At 39.2% G+C, this 27,671-nt stretch overlaps 1 pseudogene; it reads right to left on the minus strand.

Moving 5' to 3' along the window:
* Positions 1 to 22,778: 22,778 nt before the first annotated feature.
* On the minus strand, positions 22,779 to 23,203 carry LOC101589850 (annotated as a pseudogene).
* Between the last annotated feature and the right edge of the window lie 4,468 nt (positions 23,204 to 27,671).

The following is a 27,671-nucleotide window of genomic DNA, read 5'->3' on the forward strand; positions in this document are numbered from 1 at the left end:
GATCTAAAACTTGAAAATGTTCTAAAGAAGGGACATAGAATGATGTTTATCTGAAACTTACAACTGTAGTCACTTAAAACTTTTTCTACGCTTCCACAAAGCTCTGAAACAAATTCGATTTTTAAAAAATTATTAATTATTCAATACTATTGGTACATCTAAGTGATAAAAGAAGTACTTTTTAAGTAATCACTTTGAGTTAGGGGACTTGTGATTCTTTCAAAATTCTGAAATAAATATACTTTATGCAAGCAATCACAATGAAAGCATAAAAATGTGATAAAATTTGAAATTTAATATTAAATAAATGAGTGATAATTCTAGGAAAGGTATTACATTATCAGCCTGGATCCTGTGGTCATGTGAAAGAGTCAAGTGGAACTGAATTAAATCGGGCTCAATAATATTTGAAGTTTTATACTATAATAAATAATATAAATAATAATATAAATAAATATAATTTTAAAAGTAACTTTACATCATTGTGGCAAATGAAAAACAGTACTCCTCTTACTTAAAAAAATTAGCAATATCAGCTGGGGTTTAGTTCAGTGATAAAGTACTTGCCTAGTATACTCAAGGCCTTGGGTTCAAATTCTAGCACCACCACCACCAAAAACATGTTAAACATCTTAGCAAGGGTAGTAGACTTTCCTTCTTTATGCCTTCCCAGCATCCACTAGTTTTTCTTTTCCCTGTATAATAAGGAAAATGTGCCTGTCTGAGGGCTGTACTCCCCCCTGGCTTTCAGGAGCTAGGACAGCCCCTGGGTGCCTTGTGCTCAGGGAATCTTCACACCATACCTTCGAGGCGTAACCACAGGATGCAGGCTGACACAGTCAGTCTCCTAATGAGACCCACGGTGTGAACCCCAAAGACCCTCTTCTCTGATCTCTACTCATAAGACTAATGAAGTGTGGAGCTGCCAGCGACCCTCGGACTACCACGAGAGGAGAATGAGCCCAAGAGTGAGGCTGAATTGAGGGACAGAGTGCACAAGAGCCAGGAATCGTGCGGAGCCCTGGATCTCAGCTGTGCCAAAGCCAAAGCACACCCAGCTTGTGTAGTTAAAAGAGCTAATAATTCTGTTTTTGCTTGAGCTATTTTGAGTTATATTTCTGCCACCTGCAACCAAGCAACCTTACACTGATTAAGCCAAGACCTTTTCAAAACTTAGTGTGTAATTAAGACATGTAGAAGGACACTTAAACAATGGTGGCACATTTGCCAAGAAAGATTATAAAGCTATATGTATGTAATATTAGCTTAATTTTTATAGCTTTGCTGTTCCACTACTCACTTCTAAGCCTCCTCAGACTGTCTATAACCAAAAAGAGAAAGTATGTGTACAAGGAAAAGAGGTAGAACTAGAGGGGAAACTCAAGCCAAAGATGGTCCCTAGCCTGAAAAGCTCTCAAATGTCCTATGTTCACTGTGCATTACACAAAAGACTACAGAATTATGTCATTTAGGTTCGGGGTGCTGAGGTTATAACAGGAAATTTAGGTTATTGGAGACAGTGGCTCAGAATCTCAAAGACAAGTTTACTTTAAGGGAGATAAAGTTGATTTATATCAGATCAGATTCTTGCAACACATTAAAAGTGAACTCATTCTGAGCAAAATATCGAAGGCTTTCTCTTTGGGAATACCTGAAATTGGAGAAATATTCACTATGATTTCTAATAAAATAAAGAGAATTGGATACTCAGTATCAGCCAAGTTTATCACACGGTTCCAAGCACTGTGTAGCTTTGTCTTTTACTTTCCACTGGAAAGTACTCCACCTTCTACCCCACTGTGAGGAAATACTGACCATGGGCTGCTGTGGTTCCCTGGGCGCATTCTTCCCTCACATGTCTGACCTGTGGCTTCTCTCTGACCAGAGGCACATTCTGGAAACTGAGCTTTGGGCATTTTCCTTCTTCCTTCTACCCACTTAATTCCTCACCCAAAAGAGATGTCTAGCTCTAGCATGAACTGGGTGGCACTCTCTTTTAATAGTTTGTTTGCACACTCCTCTCTATAAAAGCCCTCGGCATCTTTGTCCTACCTTTGCTTATCAGTGCCTCATGGAGCCTGGCACAGACGGAGCACTCAGAAAAGGCCGACTGGATGAACAAACACAACATGCAGTCTGGGAAGGACCTCAGAAATGAACGTCCACCTTATGCTAGGTGCACACTGAGGTGGACCAGAGTTAGCTGGTGCACCGAGAGCCCAGAGCTAGTTTCTTCACCCCTAACCCAATGTGTATCTGCTAACGCAGAGTTTCCACCCCTTTTTTATGATGTTCTCATATGTGTTCTCAAGATATAATCTGGGATGTGATCCTTCTAAGACATCACAACAGCCGTCACTGTAATATTATTGAGTGCATAAAAAAATACCAGCAAGCACAAATGTTTAACTCTTTATGAACCACAAACTTCAAACAGATGGTGACAGTCTACTTCGTTTAAAAACCAAAGAAGCTGAAGCCACTACTCCAGACTCAGGTAACATGTACAGGTCTTTTACATGAAGACATCAAAGCCATGCCCTGACTTTTGCCTCAGGCTCATTACTGAAGTCTTGAGTTGGTGTATCTGTGTGCCCTACTCACCTTCGTTATGGATGTATTCCTCCCTAGACTGTACACGAAGCTGGGAAGTCATCCATTCTCCATCACAGCTCTGTCTCACAGAGAGGGTCAGCCCTCGCCATCACAGAGATGGCCCACAGAGCCAAGCACTCATCTCAAATGTCAGTTCATGAGACAAATACGAAGAACTGGATATCCATGTACCAAAGATGAACTTAGACTCTGAACTCACCTAACTATAAAAATTAACTCAAAATTGATCAGATTGGAAGTTTAAATGTGAGAGTTGAACAACAAAAAAAAAAAAAGGAGAAAAATCTGTTAGATTTTTCCTCCTACCTTTTTTCTGTATTTTCTCCTTTCTTTCCTCTTTGTTTAATCCTTACGCTCCATTTCTTTTTTGTTTTACTATGCCTGTTATACTTTTCAGATTTTAGTTCTTCTTTCAGGTTCTTACGTTAGGGAGACAGTAGGATATTGATGCATATGGGTCTGGTTTATTTCGCTTATGAGTATAGCCTCTGGTTGCATCCACTTACCTATGAAGGCTTCAAGTTTGTCTTTCTTTATAGCCAAATAATACTTGATAGTATAAAAATACCACATTCTTTTCATCCATTTCTCAGTTGATGGGCATTTTGGTTGCTTCCAAGATTTGGCTATGACAAATTTGCTGCTATAAACATGGGTACACATATATCACTATGGTATGATGTTTTCAGTTCTTTTGGGAAAAAAAAAACCAAAAACAAGTTTTTTTTTAAATAGCAGTTAATGTGTAGAATTTTCACCTTGACTAACTCTGTGTGCTAAAGTCTTCATCTAATCAACTACATTGTGCACAGCAATGTGGAATACAAAAAAGCCAGGCTTGAATGCCTGTCTTCTTGGTCTTCTAATTGTGTACCATTTCTAATGTCATATCAATTATTACTATACTCTCTTTAAAATAATTTTTTTAAGGTAAGAGAAGAAGGGGGCCTGCCCCATAGCTCAGTTCTTTAAGTGGCTGCTTCAACAAAGTAGTCAGGCTCAGGTTGCTGGGGTTCAATCCCCACAACTCAAGCCAGCCAAACCTGCCCTGAAGGCATTCAGAGCCAAAAAAAAAAAAAAGGTAAGAGAAGAAAAAAAGAGAGACAATAACAAAAATTTAAGGTTTCTTGAAAGCAAGCGGCAATATTCAACCGCATGTCCAATCTTACATAACTATATCTGTTAATCTGAGCTACAGAAATGATGATAAAAATAGATAATATATCAACCATTGTTAATCAGATACTCTTGTTTTGAAAATCTGTAGCATTTGTATTGTTGTATGTTACCTGTTTCCGTCTATTTCTGATTTTTGCTCTTGCTTTGGTTTTTACTCTTCAACATAAAATTAAATTAAATTTTTAAAAAAATACTGGCAGAACTGAATAAGAATAAGGTGACACATCAGGAGTTCTAAATCTGGTGTCCACAGATGGGTCAAATTCTATGTGCTCTGTAAAATGGAATGCGAAACATGAATTGGAGAGGATTCCTCAGCATTTGCAGGTATCTGAGAATGAGCCACGGCCCAGGAAGAACCTTCAGTATAAAGCCAAAGACTTCAATACGCATCCCCTACTTGGGCCTATAATTATTCCAATTTAACAAGGTAAAGCTATTATCTCATGATGACTGGAAACTCAGATTGACATTTATATATGTTTTATTGAATTAAATTTTTTAAATAACAAAATAAATCTGTTAGATTTTATATTAAGAAAAGATTTATTTAGATACAACACCAAAATCATATTCTAAGAAAGAAAAAAAGAGAACTTAAGCCTGCTCAAAATTTAAAATTTTTGTGCTACAAAAGATGCAACAGACTACACGAAAACCTTTGCAAAACAAATATCTGGTGAACAATTTATATCCAGAATATACAAAGAACTTTTATCACAAGAACAACAACAACAAACCAAGAGACCCCATTGAAAAATATGAGCAGATGTCTCACTAAAGAAGATATGCAAATGACTAATGGCTAATACAGATATAAAAATATGCCAAACATTATCATTAAAGGAATACAAATGCAAACAAGAAAGAGATGCCTTTTTGTACCCAGTAGAATGACTGTAACAAATAAGAGAGATAATAAATGTTGCTAAGGATAGGAATGAATACAATCCCTATATATTATTAGAATGAAAAGCAGAGCAACTTTGAAAACAACTTGATAGTTTCTGAATAAAAAAAATAAACATAAGTCAAGAATGTTGGCATATGCCTATAGTCCAAGCACTCTGGGAGGCTAAGAGGTGGGCAGGCCTCTACATGGAGCCCTGCCTGGGAAGCCTGGTGACTCAGTGAAATCCTCTGTCAAACAATTTTTTTTTTTTTTTTTTTTTTTTTGCAGTACCGGGGATTGAACTCAGGCCCTTATGCTTGCCAGGGAAGTGCTTATTCTACTGAGCCATCTTCCCAGCCCCAAAATAATTTTTCAAAGGCTGGAGATGTAGCTCAATTCCAAGGCCTGAGGTTCACTTTTTGCTACAAAAAAAAAAAAAAGTTACATATAAAACTCGTAAGTGACCCAGAAATTGCACGCCAAGGTATTTATACTAGAGACATAAAAGCTTACATCTACACTAAGACTAGCACAAGATTGGTCATAGCAAAATTATTCAGAATAGCCCCAGACTTCAATATCAAAGAGACAGAAACCCTTTGATAGCAACAGTTTATTTACATTTTTATAGACTTTTTAGGGGGACATTGAAGGTTGAGCCCAGGGCCTTTGCACTGACCTAAATCCTAATTCTCACCCCCTTTTCAAGACAGGATCTTGTTAAGTCACTAAGTTGCCCAGTCTGGGCTCAAACTTGTGATCCTTCTGCCCTACCCCCTGGAGCGCTGGGGATACAAGCAAGCACCTCACCTGGTTATAGTTCATAATCCCTCTCAGTACCTTGCCCCAAGGATACTGAGGGTTTGCTAGGAGAAAGCATTCAGAGCCATAACTAAAAGTAGAAGTTTCAGAGGTGGCAAGACCCCATTGGATGTGGGTGGGGGAAGACCACAAAAGTTCAAAGATTTCATCTGAGCAAGACGGTACGTGACGGCCAAATTCCCATCACCTCGTGGAAATGAACAGCGCAAGACCTCCTCCGTTGAGGCCAGTGGCTAGATACATCTCTTTTGAGGGTTTTCAGCTACACATCTTTGTTCTTAATCTTTCTCTTTTCTTGCCAAACCATGTTCCCTTGCTATTAGCTCCATTATCATACCTGGCTATTCAAACAAACTTGGGAAGGCAAACAGCAGGAGGTGGGGAAACAACCGCACGTTCACCTGGAGCCACGTGACCACACTCTCTATCGCAGCACATACTGTGCTCTAGACAGGACGATTTCATGAATTCCACTGGATTTTTGGCCTTTTCAAAATTAAATGCCTGACATGCAGAGGTAATATTATAGAAGTGAGGCTCGAGGCGCAGGAGGGGGTGTCCTGCCAGGACCTGCACATGAGGCTCCAGCAAAAGAAAGACACTCTCCAGTGATAAACACATCAGACAGGCAGGTACAATTTCTTTCTGATAAATACAAGCATCAGAACTCAGTGCAGAGTGTTTTATGTTTTTGCGTGCATGGGAAATGAATCCTGTCCTGAGTGAGAAACCCACTGAGCCTGCAAGCTAACTGTAAAGCATCTGGCGAATCCCCACATGGAAAAGCACTACGCTGAACTTGCTTCTCTGGCTCCAAAACATTTGGATGTTTTTAGCAACATGGGTATGTGCAGTGTCACTATTTTCAACACAGTGTGTCTTTTATTATTTATCATGCAACAATGACATTCAGTCATTAAATAAATACTGAATTATGTCCCAAGCACCAGACTGACACTGGTGAAGAAGACTGAATAAGGATGAAAGACATGGGAGGAGTTTAAGTACAGTCCAATATTTTTAACAGCATGGTCTATGAACCACTAGTATCTGAATTCTAATTAAGTTGTTAAAATACATAGCCCCAGGTCCCATTCCATCCCATGCAAATCAGAATCTCTGGAGGGAAACCCAGAAGTATACACACATCCTAGCAAGCTCTAAAGTGCTTTGAAATTTGCCAATTACTGCTGTGGTGGGAAGGATTTACCTCGTAAATCCATGAGATAGCTCTACTTGGTTCAGTAGTAGTTCTGGGCCAGTATGCCCTTCCATGCTGCTCTCAGTGTGGGAATTTTCATACAGAAGCTTCTAGAAAAAAATGATCTACTGGAGAAAATACTATAAAATTATCAGGATCATGAAAATAAGTATCATTGCAGAAGTGGGGCACACTAAAGATGAGACTGATGGGCCAGAGTCAGGAAATTATCACAGAGGAAATGGGAGGATTAGGTGTTACCACCAAAGCTTTATACTACAGGAGCTAGTTTTGTCTTAGGCTTCTTTGGATATGGCACCAGAACTGGACAAAGAAACTGCTGCCTCTACTAATCCATCTACTCTGGAGCCAATGAAGTGATGCGCGGTGACCAGCCTCTTTCCTCCCGCAGGTCACTTTTGAGCCAAAGTCGTCCTTGGTGCATCAGATGGGTGTCTCTCAAGCCACACAGAAGGATCCTAGATATGAGGAGACTAGGAAACATGGCTTTTCATTTTCGGTTTGAAACTTAAATTGCAGGGAACTATGAAAACGTGGAAGGTGAGAAGACTTACACTGCTGACTACCAAGCAGCCTACCTCCAGAACCTAGGTTTTTCACCACTCCACTGCAAGGCCTTTTACTGGGACCAAGAGTAGGCAGTATTCTCACTGCTGAGATCTGAGGCAGGCACAGAATACAGGAGGTTCTTGAAGTGGTGAGAATAAGGAGTTCACAGAGCAACCCTGGAGAGATGTCATGTAGCAAGTTCCAAGGCTCCCTCCGCCGTGCCAGGCCTCAACAGTCTAAACTGTATCGTGACACAGGAGATGGGAACCCGAGGGTCCTCCCCCTCTGCTGATGACCTGAGAGCGCAAGAAGTAATTGAATCTGTTGATCAATTGCTTTGAAATCCGCAAGAATCCACTATCGAGTATGATAAGAGCTAAATCTTCACTTTCCACATACAAATTTCAGCAGCATTCAGATGGAAAATACTAAATAATTCAATAGGTCAACTAAAGTATTTATCTGCACTTAGATCTGGATGATAACCTGGCCAGCTCACCAGGCTGCAGAGCAGCTTAAATCAAAATACTACACACGGGCCACATCGAAGTTCTCACAAGTGCAATTTGTCAAGCCAGAGAGATTTCTGCTTTGCTTACAATACAGAATAATCTGGGATTCAACAAAATGCGTGTATAGACATTTAAGCAGATAAACCCCATGCAGTTGGGAAGAAGAACTCCACTGCGTTTCAGGTGTTTGATTTCCACTCCTCCTCCCTATTCAGTACTGGAAATTGAACCCAAGGCCTTCACACTGAGCTACATCCCCACCCTTTTTATTTTTTATTTTTGTCTGTCAGTCTGTCTGTCTGTCTGGAGAGGGTCTTGCTAAGTTACTTAATTGCCTTGATGGGCTTGAACTTACATTCCTTTTGCCTCAGTCTCCCATGGTACTGTTATTACAGGCATGTGCCACTGTGCCTGGCTAAGCATTTAAAAAAATGTCAACACCTTGCTCCTTTTAAAATCACCTTCCCTGTGGATTGCTGCCACATGGCCTTTATACTCGACTGCACACCAGTTGCTTGGGTCAGCTTACTGACATCTGAAAAAGCTGCTTCAAGGGGTAAAACAACAGGAAGCTATGTACTTTAGCTCCTCGGCAAATCATGGCTTATCTATGGCCAGTACAAGAGCCAGTCATAACAAGGATGCTTCTCTCTTTATAAAAGTCCTCAAGCAAACCTTGCCAGTGTGGTATTCAATGTTCTTACATAAAAATTTTTATTTCCTGCTTGTTAAAATGTGTAGTCTCTAGCAGGCATGTGCATACAGCATGTGAAGGTTTCATTTCTGTATTATCTTCGAGGAACCCTGAAGCTACATTTTGTGCTCAACTGCAATAGCTCTTTAGCTGCGTTTTCTGTACCATTAATTTTTTCCTTTATTATTGTGTTCATATTTTAAGCTATGTCAGACTCAAACTGTTTTCTGATATATTTTTCTAACATAAAATTCACTCATTTTAAATATACACTGTGGAGCCAGTCATAACAGTACACGCCGGTAATCCCAACACTTGGGAGGATGAGGCAGGAGGGCTGCTGTGAGTTTGAGGCTGGCCTGGGCTAAATAGTGAATTAAAGAGCAGTATAAACTACAGAGTGGGACTCTGTCTCAAAGAAAGGAGGAGGAGAAAAAAGACAAAAGAGGAGAAGAAGGATGGGGGAGGGAAAGGGGAAATTAAGATATATACATATACATATATAGGCATATTGTGTGTGTGAAGAATCAGCATAGTTGTATATAGTCATAACCATCATAAAAAACTGCAGAATATTTCCAATAGCCTCTTTACAGTTGACCCTCTCTTACCTCCCTTTCAGCACCATGCAACCATTGATCTACTTTTTGTCATTATAGTTTAAGTTTGCTAGAATTTCACATGAATGGAATCACACAGAATATATATATAATGTTATGCCTTTCTTAATATAAGGTTTTCATAGTTCACACATGTTCTTACTGCACATCAAGATTTCATTTCTCTTTTACTTGTTGGCAAATAGATTTCACAGTATGGCTGTACCACAATCATTTATTCATTAACCAGTTGGCAGAAAATTGTAACATTTCAATGGAGACTGCTGTGAGTAGTGTAGTTATAGACACTTATCTACAACACTTTGCACAGATACACATTTTCATTTCTCTTAGGCAAATATGAATAAAAAAATAGGAAAGCTAGGCACCATGTCTGTGGTGTGAGTCAGTCTCAAATTGTTTTCTACAGTACCTGAACCATTTTTGCAATCTCACCAGCAAAGAATTTCCATTGCTTTACATCTTTGCCAACACCTGACACTGCCCAGCCAAACCTGAGCTAGCCAAGTGAGGATACAATGTATCTCATCATAGTTTTTAATCTTGCATTTCACTGATAATGATTGTGTTGACCACCTTTTCAGCTGATTCATCTGGATAGTATACATTATTTTTTGGACTATATGTTCAAATCCATTGCCAATGTCGTCAATTTTCTTATTGTTGGTTATAAACAGTTCTTTATGCATTCTGAAGCCAAGGCTTTGGTCAGATACATGTTTTGCAGATACTTTCTCCCAATCTGTACCATTTTTTATTTTAAAGAGAACAAAAATAATAAAAGATACAAATCTTAAACAAGATGATAGGAAATTAACAATGGTTATTATGTTGCATATTGTTATCTTCCAAGTAAGTGCTGAGATTACCATATAGAAGCACGCAAAATTGATCAGACGGTATAAGTACTAACTTCCCCTTCATTTTATGTTGTTCAGAGCAAAAGCTTTGAATTTTGATGAACTCTGTTTTGTCAGGGGTTTTTATGACACATCATTTTGGAATCAATTTGAGAACCTGCTGCTTAACTCAGGCTTTCTTACATTTAGTACCACTGGCATCTGAGCCTTGTTCCGGAGGCTGTCTGCACATTCCAGGATGTTTACCAGCAGCCCTGGCCACTAGCTCTCACATAAAGATTACATCTACTTCTGCTTGTAACAGCTAAAACTGTTTAGGCACATTGGCAAATATCCACTGGGGTACAGAATCAACCTTGGCTGAGGAGCACTGACTTAACTCAATGCTATATATGTTTCCTGCTGTGCATGCACATGTGTTCTAGAAGGGTCACAGTGTTACTCTTGTATCTAAGGTCCACAAACTATAAAGTTTCTGTCTGGGAAATATGAAACAAACTTCATTTCTTCTATATAACTATTTAGTTGTCCTAGTCTCATTTGTCAACAAATGCTAAACTTTTCCCATTGGATTACCTTGGTGCATTTATTGAAAATCACTCAGTCAGATATATTCTGAGCTCACTATTCTGTTCATATATTCCTAACACCAAAGACACAAAGTCTTGACTTTTTTTCTTAGAATAAGTAATGAAAGCAGGTAATCTAAATACCTTGCTGTTTTGAAAATTTATTTTGTCTCATCTAAGCCTTTTGCCTTTTTATAAATTTTAGAATAAACTTTTTAATTTTTTGTATTTAATAAACTTCTATTCTGGAATAATATAGATTTGCAGGGAAGTTACAAAGAGTTCCTCTATTCCCCTGCCTCCAACTCTCCTAATTATACCATCTCACATTATTGCGGTGTATTTGTCAAAACTAAGAAAGCAACATCAGTACATGGCTATTAAGTAAACTTCAGACTTTATTTGGGTGTCATCAGTCTTTCCATTAATATCCTCTTTTTATTCCAGGATCCAATCTAGAGTACCACATTTCTCTCAGTCATGTTGTCTCTCCAGGCTTGCTGGTCTGGGAAAGTTCTCAAACCTTCTTTATTGTTCATATATAGCTTGAACAGTCCTGAAGAGTATTGATCAAGTATTCTGGGAAGCGTTTCCCAATTTCATTTATCTGATGTCTCCCTACAACCCACAAATAGGACTTGTGGGTGTTCAGAGCAATGCTGCCCTTCTTGTTATCCAATGTTAAAGGGTGTCTGACACTCATATGGTATCACTGATAATATTAACTTGAATTCAGTTTATTTTTAGAAAGCCTATTGGAATGTTTATTGGGGTTGCAATGCCTCCATATAGCCATTGGGAGGGTAACCTCTATTTTACTAACATAGTTTTCTAGTCTATAAATATGCTATTTCGTTATTTATTTAGCTCTTCTTTAATTTCTCTCACCTTCCTTAAGCAAACACTTCTCCCTAAGATCCACACAATCTGTGCATGCCGCTATTCCTAGAGCACCTGCTTCTAATTTCCCAGTCTATAGTTATCTGGAGGTCAGTTCAGTGAGCTCTCACTTGGCCATTTCTAAAAGTGAAAGCAACATTGCCTCAAATACTTTTTTAAAGATCGACAGAGAAATAAAAAATTGATAGTATTGTCCTTGGATAGCTTTAGAATGTGGTCATAATCACAGTCTGAGAGAAGCCAACCTGCAATCTCACAGTTCACCAACAGTTGGTAGACACATAGCTGTGAGCATAAGACAGCTTTCCTCAGCACGAAGCACACTGACGGCATGGCACTGAGAGCTCTGGGATTGTTACAGTTGCATGCTCTAACATGCCAAACATGGGAAAATCATATGTTTGGTTCTTGGCAAAATTACTCACTGATCTCCAGGTCATGATAAAATGGATATCTTTCTGTGATACTTTTTTAGGGTAATACGGCTCACTAAGCTCTACGAGAAGGCAAATGCACAAGAGCCTTAAAATTACTTGTAACTTTGAGCTATTAATGCCATCTCTAGAACTCTGTCTGTAGAAATAACGCTAAAGATAGAAAAGCATGATCTTTATTCACAAATATTTTCACTACAGCATTTCATAATTTTGAGGTGGTGGGGACTGAACCCAGGGCCTTGAACATGCTAAGCACGCCTACCATTGAGCCACATCCTCAGCCCTAGAGTTGTTTTTAAAAATGATACTGTATAAATGTTCAACAGGTCTATGTAGGCCTATACTCAGTCATTTAAAAATGTTTATTAAGAGCTTTTAATAGGACTATAATATTAAGCATATGTGTAAGCTATTTGAATTCGACTTGTAATTTTTTTAAAGTATAAAACAAAATACTAGAAGATAACATTTCATAATCTTAATGGTGTCTGGTGGGACTGCAAATATGTTCTTTTATTTTGTCCCACTTTATTTGTTTTCATTAAAGAACAAAGAAAACAATAAGATTTTTTAATCTTAAAAAACTTATCTTATTATTGAATTTCTGAGCCATAATGAACTCTAAAAAACTAGTTCGTCCCTATATTTTATTCATCAAGAAGTTATCTTATCCATAGGAGATACAGAGACTTTAAAACATTTGTCTAAATTCAAAACCCACCTTGGCAGCACCACTAAAACTGACATTTCCCAACTGTACATAATACCATATTCTGGTCATTTTTCCGGTCATGCAGCTTCCCTTTCTAGTGCTAAGGGGATGGGCATGGTTTATATCAGCAATATTAATTAAAATCATTTTTAAATGTTTAAATAAAACTTCTGAAACTTAATATTAACATGAAATGCTCTATAACTGGAAAATGGAAGGCATCCTAGAGCTGTTTCTAATACTGGAAATACGAAGTTAAACCAGAGTTTTATTCAAGACAGCTTTCCGGCTTTGTGATATAAAGTGTCTCATGAAACCCTCACTACACTTTACTTATTAAAAGCTCATTGTTCTCTTGTTAGCATTTATTAGTGTTTGCTTGTAGTTGTCCAAACAGAAATGACAGCATACAACACTGTACGTTAGGACTCTCTGTCATAGACTAGCCAACTTTTATTGCTTAGCCCTTAATGGACTAATAGCATAGAATCAGCATTACTGATAATTACCCCCTAACTGATGCTGGACCTTTAACTTAGTTTCAAATATCCCAAGCAATTTTTCTAAATAAAAAAAAAAATACATTTTTAGTTTAACATTTCATAGCACTGAAAGATAACCCAATGGGAATGTTTAAGGTCAGTAGTGTTTATCTTATCAAAAGTAGTCTGGTCTATTTGGGTTACTCTTTGGCTTCCAGATAATCAGGTCTATTTTCTAGCTTAAGAACACCCAGCAATGAATGCCGTTCAAATAACACCAATCTGCTATGTTATTTCAGCTGCCGAAGCAGCTATAGGAACCAATGCAACTCCGCTACTAAAAATAAAGATAACACTTTCCACTCCCTGGGGAACTCGTTGTTAGTCCTCGGCTTTGTCACACTGTCACACTGCATCACTAGAAACAAAAGAGTGTGAAACACTTAAATAGTTAAAACCCCAAAAGATAATGGCAGGCTTTAGGGTTTTCAAAAATGATAATAAAATAACTTTGCCAACAGCAACATCATTGCAGGAAGACAAAACAAATACTGTACAAAGTGAACTGAAGGGGGAGGTCGGGGTTTCTTTACTGTCAAGAACCACTGCCTCTCCTGTTTTTAAGAGTGACTGCTCCCATTAGCAATGTTTAACACACAGTAGCACAAATCAACAATCCACTTGCTCTTCAGACTTTGATACTTCCCCAGCTGCTAGGCCTGTGCTTAACTAAACAAGTACAGTGGTGTAAGTAGGACATTTATGTAACTCAGGAACTATAAATGTTCTTTGAGAAGCAGGCCTCCTCATCCTACACAATATGACGAAGGGGTAAGAGCAGTACATTTTAAAGTAGCTAAAACTCCTGCAAGGGGTGTGTATACTTTGTACCTGTTGAAGTCAAATGCGCCACATCACTGTTTACTGACAGCAAACTGTCTGTTCTTACCTGCAATAACATTTTATACATTCGTTGAGCATTCAGCTGCTATCAGCAGACACTGTACGAAGCACTTCCTATGCACATTTTGTCATTTATCCCTTGGGATAATCCTCTGAGATATAGAGACCAACACTGGTCCCCACTTTGCAGACTTACATTGAAGCAACTGTACCAACTCGCTCGGCTAGAAGGCTGCAGCGTGGCTTGAGCTCAGGCTATCTGGCTTCAAAGCCTGTACTCTTAGCCACTCTGCGCAAATCCAAATTGTACCAAAGAAATCTGAGAACAGACGAGCTATCAAAATACCTGTAGCAAGCATCACAGAGCAAGTCCTAGAGCACAGGCTCTCCTTGGCCCTTCTTTCCCCACTGATGGATACTGTGGATTTCTTTACCAGTGTGAGCACCTTCTCTTACTGCTAACCCTTTCTCTTCCACTTTACACAAAGAAAAAGAGATGGGAGAGAGACAGAAGGAAGGTCGCCACACAGGGGTTGTGCTTGTAACAGACTGGGCAGAAAAAAGTTAATGTTCTACTTCCACAAATGGACTAAATGCTAAATGTAACCTCAAAAATGGTGGGGTGGGGGAGGGGAGGGCAGCTCATAATTTGTTCAATTGATTGGCTGTACCAACTGCTTGTGGACTTCCATGTAAGCTCTTGTATAGGTGTATAGGAATAAGAAAAAAAAAAAAAAAAAACAGTCTCAACACCAGGGCTGGTTTCTGCCTTGCCTTCTCTCTCTGACCAACCCAAAATGTTCCTGCACTTTACCTGACAGAATGGTGTGGATTTTCCAGAATAGACTTAAAAATGCATTTTCTCTGCACACACTTGGGTGTTAGCAAAGGAAAACCTGAATATTGGGGTTTTAGTTTAGCAAAACAACTGCGACTTAGCTCTCTTTCTTCTAGAGAAGGCTGCATGCCTACTGCGGCACACAAGCCATGCGTGTGCAGCCACCGCGGCGGTCTAAGGCCTTCCAGTCAATAGAACTTTCTATAATGAGGGGGAATGTTTGACCTCTCGACTATCCAGTGTGGAACCCACCAGCCACACGAGACTGCTAAGCACCTGAAACGCAGCAACTACAACTTGGGAACAAAATGTTTAACTTTACCAATTTTTTTTTTTAATGTAATTGGCAAAAGATCTCACTACACAACTCAGACTCACAGTGATCCTCCTATTTTCAGCCTCCCCAGCATTGAGATTACAGACTAGTAATTTTAATTTAGGTAGTTACCTGTCGCTAGTGGCTACTGTGTTGAACGAGAACACCTATAGGCCCATTGCAACTACTTTTCCTTTCGTATCAATACTGAGCGCTGCACAGCTACCTTGAGGAAAATATACTTTTATTTTTATTTCTTCGTTTTACAGACACAGTAACAAAGCTCGGAGAGAGTCAGTGGCTTGCCCATGGTCTAAAACTAACAAGGAGTAAGTTCTAGGTCTCACTCCTCTGTCTCGCCCTCACGAGGTCTGGCGCTTCCCCCACCAGTGGCTCTCAACACTGGCTGCATTTCAGCTTGTGGCTGTATTTTCCTGTGGCTGGTGGTATAGCTCAGCAGTACAGCACTTGCCTAACATGCATAAATCTCTGCTCTGATCTCCAGCAGCAGAAAAAGAAACAAAAGTCCCCAGGTCCAAGTTCCCAGAAATGTTCATTTAATTGGATTGGAGCACATCTCCAAATGCCCACTGTGCATCACCCCAGACAGACCGAGGGCCCCTGCTCCAGTGGTGGGATACCACTTCTAAAAGACAGCTGGGGGGTTCTGTATCCATGCCTCCCCTAACTCATGGCCCCCATGAAAAGGGGGCACCAGACCCTCCTTGTACAGATCAGAGTGAGGGGAGGGCACAGAGCTGGTGTCTGTGATCATAGCTCAGATTAGGGGCCAGCATTGGGGCACAGGTCAAAGCTCTAGCTTCTGATGTTTGGGAAGAACAATCAGTTACAGGTCAAGAACCCTCAGCTCAGGGACACAGAGCCCCAGGCAGCAACGAGAAGCCCAAGGACAGCCATACCCTGCACTTGCACGGCACTTGCATAAATGCAGAGGTGGGACCTCCACTCCCAGAGCCGTCAGCTTCCACCTCTGTGTCTCCTCTTCCTGCCATCTGTGAAGCATCCTTCACCCAGCCCAGGTGGCTTCAACGGATGTGCCCTCCTGGCCCACGCCATGCAAGTGTGTGGAGGTGAGGCCGCCAATCAAAGGAAGCCGATTTTAGAACTCCAAAGACTGGAATTATGTTCTTAGTGTGTTTTGATATGTTCAATAAATAAAATATTAAAAATTAAATGCAAAAGTCCTTTTGCAGAGCCTTTGAATTCAGCTTACAAAAGTGGATAAAGAAGATAACAGGAGAGTTGCTGAGTTGAGGAGAAAGACAGGAGAGGGAGTGGGGGAGAGAGATTTATCTAGGTATGTAAGCGGACAACTGTACTGTGCATTTCTGCTGGTCTATGGAAAGGTGCAGTTAATGCTTAATTTGTTTTGGCTCCTTTTTACAATTGTTTTTTCCTTTCCTCTTCTTAATTTCTTTTACATTTCTTTCTCTCTTTTTTTCCTTCTTCCAATTTGTCATGTATATATCTGACAATATAAATAATTGGTTGAAAGACACCACTATGCATTAAAACAAATACTGTGAAATTCATATTACTTTTTCACTTTGTTAAGTGAAATTCTGTATCTCTTGTGATTTTTGTTTTAACACTACTTTGTACTCTCTTTAAAAATAAAAAGAAAGTGACAGGAATTCCTAGGACGGGCTTATTTTTATTGCAGAGACTAAAAAGGCTTGAAAGTGATGACATAAAAAGAGAAAGTGAAAATACTGACAAAATGTTGGCCTGAAGAATGAACACCATACCTGTACATGATCCAGAAGTACTTGGAACAGCGAGCACCCTCTGTCTGCCCCCCTCTTGGGTCAGGGGACCACAAAATCAAGGTCTAGGCATGGAAAAAGCCAACAACCGAAATGCTTGAAGGAAAGTACCATCAAAATAGAAGTGCTGCTGTCAATGTTGCCCCTCAGACCAGCTATTTCTTTCTGTTGTGCCCTGAAAGAGTAAATATAAAAATAACTCAGAGAAATGTATGGCTATAAAATGTGCAGCGCAAGTCATCTTTCCGTCCAGCACTCGGCACGGCTGCTCCAGTAAGGAGTCCGTGCCCATTCTGAAGCTCTAGGCACTCAGAATCTAAGGACTTGTCTTTAGAAGTAAAGGCTCTGAAAGCCATGAGCAAAAATTCTCAAGCCTAATTGTAGCAGACTACTTCAAATAGAAACCTCTAGTCTGTTGACAAGTGCCCTCAAGAGGAAGACCTTCAGCTTTCTTGAAACAAAATCACAGTCATTCGTATGGGCCTGCTACTTGCAAAGGTAAGCAAAAACAGAGTTTTCCAGCTTACAGGAGCACCGTTAGAAATTAGCTTGTACCAGTTGTTGTTTCTTTCAGTAACATAAAAAGCAAAGCAACCCCAAGAGTCCAGAAAGAATGAACTGACGGTACTCAGACATGTGAAAGAAGGTAATACTAACAGAAAAAGCCACTTCAAATATCTGCACTTCAATTTTTTTTTTTTTTTTCTTTTCCGTATTTAGGACAGGGTCTACAGGGTCTCACTATGTAGAGTGGACTTGTAGTGATCCTCCTGTTTTCAGCCTCCCAAGTTCTGGGATTACAGGCTCACATCACCATGCCCAGTGTCAATCGCCAGGGATCACCAGGGATGGAACCCTTGCCACTGTGCTCTGCCTAAGCAGGTGCTTTAGTCCACTGAGCTATCAGGCCAGCCCTTTTTATGCATTTCAATTTCAAGCTGTGGCTTCTTTAATAAAAACAAAACTCACTTATCTATTTACTCCATAAGCCTCTCTTTAATAGTAATACAAGCCTAGCAAGTACAAGGTCCTGAGTTCAATCCCCAGTACCACAAAAGGAGGGGGGGGAGGGGAAGGGGAAAGGGAAGGGGAAGGGAAGGGGAAGGGGAAGGGAAGGAAGAAAAAGAAAGAAGGAAAGAAAGAAAGAAAGAAAGAAAGAGAGAGAGAGAGAGAGAGAGAGAGAGAGAGAGAGAGAGAGAGAAAGAGAGAAAGAAAGGAAGAAAGAACACATGCTAAAGGCTTTTAGCATGTATCTACTCTCAGTTCTACTTGACATCCCCCCAAATTTTTAAACTATTACCTATATCTTCAAGTGTTATCTGAAAAGGCTTGAAAGTAGGGTCATAAGAAGAGAAAGTAAAAATACTGACAAAATGTTGAAGGATGTATCTCGGGGCTGGAGAGATGGCTCAGTAGAATAAGCGCTTGCCTGGCAAGTGCAAGGGCCTGAGTTCAATCTCCAGTTCCGAAAAAAAAAAGTCTGTATCTCATACCTGTATGTAACCCAGAAGTGCTGTTAAAATGTTAAGGAAATGAGGTGTCCAATATTGAAATGTCCCAAGAAGGTCTTCTTCTCTGGCCTTAAATTTTCCATTAAGGGACAGCTGTGTAAGCAAGAAAACCTGAGACAGAGACAGGAAAGACGGAAGCCTGACTCCTCATTTCTTCCCAGACAGGTTTGTGCCTTTCAACAGAACATTATTCCTCTCTGGTATTCTTTTCCCTTTTCTGGGAACTAAGGGAGAAAAAAACTGCTGATTATTGGCTTGCTTCCTATCCAAAACTTCACTGACATTTAATTTTGGGAGCTAACTATTTTAAGAAATGTTTTAACACTAGGTAAAATAACTTTAATAATGTAATGCATTTTTTATTTCAGCATATTAAAAATAGTACCATTTCAACATATAATCATTTACAATCATTAATATTTTGATAATATTGTAAGAGTTTCTTTTCCAAACTAAATCTTCAAACTCTGGCATGTGTTTAACACGACACCTTAATTAGCCCCATTTCAGGTGTTCACTGGCCACACAGAGCTGATGGCTACTGTTCTGAACAATATCCTTCTATGCCAGTGCTGGACATTTAAGATTCTATTTTGGTGAGAAGTTCGCTTTCACAGCTCTATATTTAATGCCACTGTTGCCAAAAATAAATCAGAACTTGGGCATCTAAAACGAACAGACACTCCTCAGATGAAGAAGCAGAGATGGCAAATAAATATATGCAAAAAATATTCAACACCATTGGTCATTCAGGAGATTCAAATTAAAACAATGCTGAAATTCCATTTCACACCAGCAAGAATGTCTGTCATCAAGAAATCAATCAAGGTGGCCAAAATAGCTCACTTAGGAAACCGAAAGACTGAAGAAATCAATCAATAACAAATACTGGTGGGGAAAAAGAAACCCTTCTCCATTGCTGGAGGGAGTGTAGACTCTAGTGGTGCAACTGCTGTAGAAATCAGTGTGGAGAGTTCTCGAAAAACTAGAACTGGAGCTCCCATTTGACCCAGCTATTCCCTTTCTTGGTATCATCCCAGTAGAATTAAAAGTATCACAGCAGTATCCACACATCTATTTTTATTATACCACAGTTTATAATAGTTAAATCTTATAAATACCTATCTGATAAAGAGGATACAGACTTTTATACGATGGAATACTAGACTGTCATAAAGAAGGATAAAGAAGGATTGAGACATTTCTAGCTAACTGGCTGTATCTTGATATCATACTCTTAGGTAAAACAAATCTTAAGTGAAATAAATTGGACACACACACTTAAACACTACATTTTCTCTGATGTGAGAAACTGAAAGTGTAAATAAGGATCAAAATGTATGATATTGAGAAATGGGAAGAAAATATTCAAATGAGAAAGGGAACAAGGGAGCAGAAAGGAAAAAAGGGACAAAAGAAAAAAGGGAATACAGGAAGAAATGAAGCAATGCCTTTGCAAATAAGGAGAAGAAAGATTGAGCCGAGGGAAGGTGAACGGGGGAGAGAAAAACAAGCGAGGTGCATCATGAGCAGTATAAATCCCAAATGATGAAAGCCATCCTTATGTATATTCCCTTTTTTCTTTTGTCCCTTCTTTCCTTTCTGCTCCCTTGTTCCCACATCTAAAACGTGCCACGATAATTTAAAAGCTCAGAAATCCCCATTATTCTTGTTTGTCATTTACTAGCAAAGTTCAAATTATCAGCAACAAACTATAGAATCTGCCCATATTAGTCAGAGAGTGTTTGGTATGTGACCTTTGATTAACACCGATGCTATTTCCCTATAAAATATTTGGTCTACAAGTGAATTTTTCTTGTCTAGCTGAGTCATTTCTATTGATCTTCAGGTCATTTACACACAGAAACACATAGGTAAGTCTTCAGAAAATATTCTTAAGGTTACATGATTATAAAGAAAATTCAAGTGATCCAGAAGCACATCAAAGTGGAGCGATCTATTTGCACATACAATACTCGAGGGGCTACTTTAAGATAAAGAACACATGACTATAGATAAAATGTAAATTATAAAATACAAAATGAAATCTTCCCTATTCCTTGTCCCTGCAACCTAAAAGTAATAACAAGTGTCCATAGCTCTTTTCAGGTATATATGGGCCCCATGTGTAATATCCTGACTGTACATGTAAGAAATATCTTGCTCAGTTATAATATATGCTTGGTAACACTTCTCATCGTGAAGTCTGATATCCACACAGATAAGTGTGCCAGCCCATAAAGGGAGCCAACCCCTTGCAGTCACCAGATTGAAAAGTAACATAATGGAGGTGCTCTGGGACACCCTGCTGCCCCCAACCACTGCCTCTGTCCACCTCCTCCTTCTCAAGGATTCTACTTCTTTCATTTTAGGTCATCAATTCTTTGTCTTTCTAAAGAACAAGAGGATATATTCAAGCAAGAGCAAAAACTATGCTTATTTTCTTATATATTTATCATTTCTTAAATACATTTATACAACAGAGGTACTCATTGAACCACTCCCAAAAAGGTCATCAGTGACTGTTCTAATCCAGGCTGTGTTGCTGTATGTACCAGAATATCTGATATTGCAAATTCATAAGGAATAGAGTTTGGTGGGTCCATGATTGTGAAGACTGGAGAGTCCAAGATGAAGGGGCCACATCTAGGGGGATTCTTCATGTTCTGTCATAGCATGGCACGGGGCAGTACATAATGAGAGAGGACAGAGAGGACAAACTGGCGTTGTAGAAACTCAACTCCCAGGAGAAGAACATTGACCAGTCCATGAAGGTAGAGCCTTTACAACCTCCTCACCTCCTCGAGGTCTACCTCTCAGCACGGCTGCACTGGAGAGTAAGCCTCCAGCACTTCAGGGGATACGTTCAAAGCCAAGCAAGGACCAGCTTATCTTCCTATTTAGCTGTCTTAAATCCATTCATACAACTTGGGTACTCCAAGAGCCACTTCCAGAAAGATCATCAGTGAACTCAAACTAATTCTCTTTGAAGCATTTTTGAGATCCTGTGCTTTCTTCATAAATAATTTTACATCCTTGCCTTTTTTGAACTTTTCTCCATAAATAAATTATGGATGAATTTACAATGATATTCTAAAGCACACCCATTATTTATTTTTCCTAGTCTTATTTCTCTACCCTGGCAAGCATCAATCTTCCTTTTACCTACATCCTTAATGTTGAACTGACATGATTTACCATATGTCATGTATAACTAAAGAGGATAAAGCTTTAGAAAAAAAAAATATTTTGTCTTAAAAGATGCGCTTAGTGATTTTATTTAATGGAGTAAACGTAAGTTTTTATCTGTTATATGACCTGAATTTTAACAGCATGCAATATATATAGAAGAATTGGTATATCAAGTTCTTAATTTATGGAGTTGCAGGTGATTTAGCTTTAATTTTTCTATTTCTCTGCATCTATTAGGGAATCACAGGGAATATTAGCAACATTGCATGATAGATCCCCAAACTCTTTTTTTTTTTGAGCTGCACAATACCCTGAGGGTACAGCCATCAGAACAACATCCAGCCATCAACATACAACCTTATTTCCCACCAAAGTTAATAAGAATATATTTTATTTTAAATATATTAAAGCAATACACCAAGAATTAAAGTACTAAAGTTCTGATTTCACACTTTCAATACCAAAAAAAGCAATTATTTCTGCAACAATGAAAGTATAATGAACTAGCTACACAGGAAAAAGTAGATATTTAAGCCATTTCATGCTTAATATCATACAGTAAAAACACATGTATTTAAATTTTCAGCCTATAGAAAGCATACTTCATAAAGTTATTATTCATTTAAAATAGTACAAAATGTTTACAAAGAATATTTAACTTAAATTTCATAGTTGATTTTAAAATGGTACATGCAGATTGACCTATCCAGGGCAGGCGTGGTGGCGCATGCCTGTAATCCATAATCCCAGCACTCAGGAGGCTGTAGTTCCCACAAGTTCCAGGTCAGCCCAAATTAGGCTGATAGGGAAAGCCCTATCTCTAAAAAACCAAAAAGATGAACTATATAAAGAAGTGATCTCTTGCCAAAAGAGATGGTAAACTATAAATATGATCTATATCATAATGTTAAAAACCTCATGGTGCTCTACAGGAAAATCAATAAAAGCGAGTCAGTCTTTTGGGGGAGGGGATTCTTAACACTACAAATTTAAAGTGTAAATTTAAACATGAATTCAAAGAAAATAAATTTAAACCTCATGTTCTGGCTCTGCAAAAAAAAAAAAAAATTGTACTAGTAAACCTCATGTTGCCACATAATTACCTATGTTGTGAAAACAATAAAAATGATGTGCTATTTGGGTATGTGTACATCAAAAATGAAGGTTATTTTTTACTTTTTCCTTTATTGACAACGTTTGCTGCATGTTTAGGCTTCGACTCCCAGAGGGCATTCTTCACAAACCTTGAGGCTGCACCTCGATCTAGCTTGCTAGCCATTTTCTTGACTGTCATTTCCTTGACTCGGTTCAAATATACTCTGATTCTTTCCAATTCCTGCTTTACTGGATGCTCCTTCGGATTGACTCCTTGAGTTATCAAATAAACCCAAAATATTGAGTTTAATGTGTATGCAGAAACTAAATCCACGTTAGCTTGCTCAAGTGGGTCCAACTTCTGCAACAACTCATTTCTTGAAACCGACATCACGGTCTTCAGCATCTCATCCACAGCTCCTGTGGAACTCTTAAATGTGACAAATACTCATGAATTTCTATAGGATAGCCTTTGTTAATTTCCTCACCTGCCATTATGACCAACTCAACCCTTCGATTCCTGGCTCCTGAAAAATAGTTGCCCTAAACTCTATAATATTCATTATTCTTTAATATGAATCACTTGAATTTTTTCAGAAAAGTACTTTGATCTTTTAGATACTGCCACCAGTTCATTTTAAATAGTGATAAAAACTGAGTGTGAATTTCCCACTTTTAAGAAGTGCTAATTTATTCCGTAGCACAATTAAGTCGCCACCTGATAACACGATTCATTACAATGCATCAGACTCCAACTATGCAATTAATTTACTCTTCTGTTCCATGTGAGCACACAAACCCTAACTTCGCTAGCAGAATCCTATTATGCGGAGGGCCGGGGGTTTCCATATGTTATGGGACACCGAGTCAAAGCAGTCTAAAAACTCATTAAGTGTTCAATTGAGAAAAGCTGCTTGGCTTAGAATCATAAAAAATCTACCATAATCAACTAGATTCAGTTTGTACTTACTATTAATGTGTTGAGCTTAAAATAGTTTTCAGGTAACTTCTGATTTCTTACCATGTTTTCTAGGCAGAACATAAACTATGAGAGGAAAAGACAGGAAACCTAAACACGCAAGTCAGTGACAGCGCTGGTTAGCCCAGACCTTATTATCAAGTACAGTGACTCTCAATCGAAGCTGCATTTTAAAGTCATCTAGAAAGTTTTTACAATACATGGATGCCAGAGCCCCATCTCAGGGCAATCTGCCCCAAATCTCAGTACGAGGCTTGGTTGAGGCTCCTATTCTGTGTGCTACCCACAGATCTGTGTGTTTTCGCTCCGTGCAATCCTTTCATTACTTTACCTCATGACGTAGGTACTGCTGGCACCCGCACTGGGGCTGCACCGAGGCTTATCTACGAGTAAGCACACAAAATCAAGACAGCAGGTTCTGCCTAGCAGTGATCAGGGATCAGTTATCTGGGTGCAAAGGGTTCCTTTAGGAGTTAGAAGACTCCCCAAAGGCTCCACGCTGGGGATCCCACAATTCAAATCAGAAGTTTCACAGTGGGTCAGGGGAGATGGCTCAGCAGCAGAAGCACCTGCTTGGAAAGCAAAAGGTCCTGAGTTTGATCCCCAGTACCAAAAAAAAAAAAAAAGTTTCATAAGCCAGATACATATAAAACCACAAGTAAAAGGATTTATTCTAACAAGGGAGGAACAACTTCTGGCTTAGGAGTCTAATTCTGTGTGCTTTTAGTCCTATAAATGTGAACACCAGGTGAGCAAATCTGGTTCCCTTGGCTACCCACATACCGCGTCCACTTGTGGAGCTGCTGTAAGTGGAGACCTGGGAGTGCTGTATCTTACCTGTGGATCAACAAAGAGAGGAGCAGACTCTATCCCATAAATATTTAAGCCGTTCATATAGGCAGATGGCAACAGTGCAATACTAGGTTTACAGAATAGCCGAGAGAGAGTATGGATTTGATTGCTTGTGTTTGATGGAGGTTTTCAAACTGCTTTTCAAAGTAGGTCATAAACGCCTGTCTGAATTAGAGGAGGAGCACTCTCTAGGGACTCCCGCTGTGTTTTGAGAAATGTCCTTGGGAGAACAGTGTACCTTATACGCAGAAAGAAAAATGCCCTTGAAGATTACAAGCCATGACTTCTCTCTAGTCTCCGGCAGGACCAGAATAGGGTGGAGCCGTAGCCTTTGACTCCCCCTGGCAACCGTCAGGGGACCAATTACTACATTCACAGCTAACTTAATGGGATCCTGAGTAACATCATTAAGGGCACAGTAGGCAATAAATGATTATAAAAGAAGCTTAGGAAATTCCCTAGGTGTCTACGCCTGGTCTGTCTCCCCTATCTAATACCATCTGTGGATGCACAGATGACCTGGAAATGGAAATTGTGTAACTAATAACTTCTAATTGAAAGAAATCTAACTGAAGTCTGTGTATACTGCTCACTGAGCGTTAAATCTTAGTTTACACCTAGGGATTCGAAACTCATTATTACTAATGTCCTTGGAAGCCTCAAGCTCAATCAAGTTTTACAGAACTTACTTGGGCTAAGTGAAATGGTATGTTAAAAATTCAGTTGAAAGGCAATAGTTTTTGTTAGGAGAATCTTGCAAGGGTGCCAAGCAAAGTGAGGTTGTTAAAATGCAGATTCTTGGCCTCTTCCCAGACCTACTAAATCCAAAACTCTGAGGGCTGGAGCCTGGGCACCTAAATTTTAACAAGCTCCCCAGGTGATTATTATGTGTGCTAAAGTTGAGAGCCATTCTGCCCTAGGGTGTCCCCAATCCAAAACTAAAGCTCGCTTGTCATTAGGATATGTTATAAAACACTGAATTTCTAGCACAACTTTAACAGGTTAGAAGAAACCCACACTTGCTAGGATTAGAAAAATTCCAGCCACAATCTGCCTTGTGCTCACAAGTATGATTCTCTCTGTGGGAAAAGATTCCTATAATGATGCTGGAGAAATCTGGCCTGGCCTGTGTAGGGCTTCCCATCCCCCCACACACTACTGTCACTGTGTGATTGCTTATGTCTCAAACTTAATCATTCTTACATTATCCTTTTCAGTAAATTCACAATTGGCTTATCCCTATGGTAGTAAATGGCTCAAAGCCTCTAACAGATAGTCTTTAAAACTATATTCACAAGTCTATCAGAGCTAAGAAAAATGTCAAAAATGACACAAAACAGGATGAAGCTGCCTTCCACATCCCCAGAGAAAGGCCCTACCCTCAAGGGATGTGAAGCCACCCCCTCTAGCACTCAGTTCTTTCACTGAATCCAGATGTAACAAATCATATCTTGCATAGGGAATATTTTGCCTTTTAGGGACTATCAGAAGCCAGAAAGCTTGGAAAATTATTAAGAACTGCTATCAGTATGTTCTGTGGAAGTTGCTGGGCTTGTTTGTTTTTCAGGGAGAAATAACAGCTCGCATGAACACTTGATGAAAATAACATTTATCTATCCACTGAGCTCACACGGTGATTGGAAACTGGAGTGTACCTGTTAAAAAATGAAAAGTTCAATTGTCGAGGCACTCCGAATCAAACTGCTTTCATACAGAAAAGTCTTCCAATCAGACACCATTCAGACTGCCTCTATTAGCACCGCTTCTCAAAAGGGAGAAATCTTACACGGGATGAATCATAACAGCTGGTTCTTACCAACAGCCCCTCCAGCAGATAGGAAGCTGGCTTATCAGAGGCTGGTAAGGTGTCACCACTCCACAGGCTGCTCAGGTGGGGGTGGAGCTGGAAGATACGATGGCTCCCCTGGGAAGCCCCTCAAGGGAGTTTCTGTAGGTGGTAGCTTAGTAGATGGTTCTTTGCATTTTTTTTTTTTTTCATTTTGCCTTTGATTCCGGGAAAGTACAAGTTAAATGCCATTGTGCACAGGGTCTTTTTCTATCCACAGAAGGGATAAAAGAAAAATGTATGGCCACAATTTCTTTTGAGTTTATAATTAATATATAAACTTAATGAGAATGAAGACTTTTAAAATGTTGAGACATTTGTGCGTGCTTGAATAGGAAGACTGAAAATGAAATTGGCTAAAGGGCCTCACAGAATTCCTTTCATACAGAGGTGTTCAAAAATGAATCCCACTATAAAGCAACAGTAATCGCCACACTGTGGTACTGGCAAAGGGACCGAGATACACATCAATACCGAGTCCAGAAATAGGACCACACAAATGCTATCGCCAATTGATTTTTTATACAGGTGCAAAGTCAATTCAATAGAGAAATGACTCTTTCTTTTTAACAAGTGGTGCAGATTTAAATGCCAAAATGAAAACCTAGACACATATCTCACACAGAAATTAACTTGAAGTGTCCACAGTCTTTAACATTCACGTAAAAATATAAAACAGAGAGAACTATATGGAAAAAAGTTGGTGACTTTGCATTAGGTAGAGTTCTTAAATATACTACCAAAAGCAGTTTGCAAGAGGAAAAATGTAATAAATCGGATTTCGTCAAAATTTAAAATATCTTTGCTTTGCAAAAGACACGGAGAAAATGAACAAAACAAGCCATAGACTGAAGTGGGGCAGGGATAGTTCCAAACCACATCTCTGACACAGAATTTATAGCCAGGTTATATGAAGAATTATAAAACCTTAACAACATAAGAACCCAATTTTTTAAGAGGACAAAAGATCTGAAAAGAATACTTCAAGAGAGAAGACACACAGATGGCAAATAGGCACATGAAAATATGCTGAGGCATGAGTCACGGGGGAAATGCAAATGAAAACCACCATGGCATACCACTACTGTTAAAAGAAAACCCGAAACCTGTTCAATTTAATGAAATCTTCCTGAGCAAGAAAAACGGTTCTAAAACGAGGCGGCATTCTAGACCAAAGATAAGTTAAGGACAACCTACCCCACCACAGGTACAGGTTATATTTATAGCCAGAGTTTAAGTGCCTTAAGGAAACAACCTGGTTGGCTACAGTGCACATTTACCTTACA

The sequence above is a fragment of the Octodon degus genome, unplaced genomic scaffold (genome assembly GCF_000260255.1).
Source record: "Octodon degus isolate 3935 unplaced genomic scaffold, OctDeg1.0 scaffold00009, whole genome shotgun sequence".
In the NCBI taxonomy this organism is placed as follows: domain Eukaryota; kingdom Metazoa; phylum Chordata; class Mammalia; order Rodentia; family Octodontidae; genus Octodon; species Octodon degus.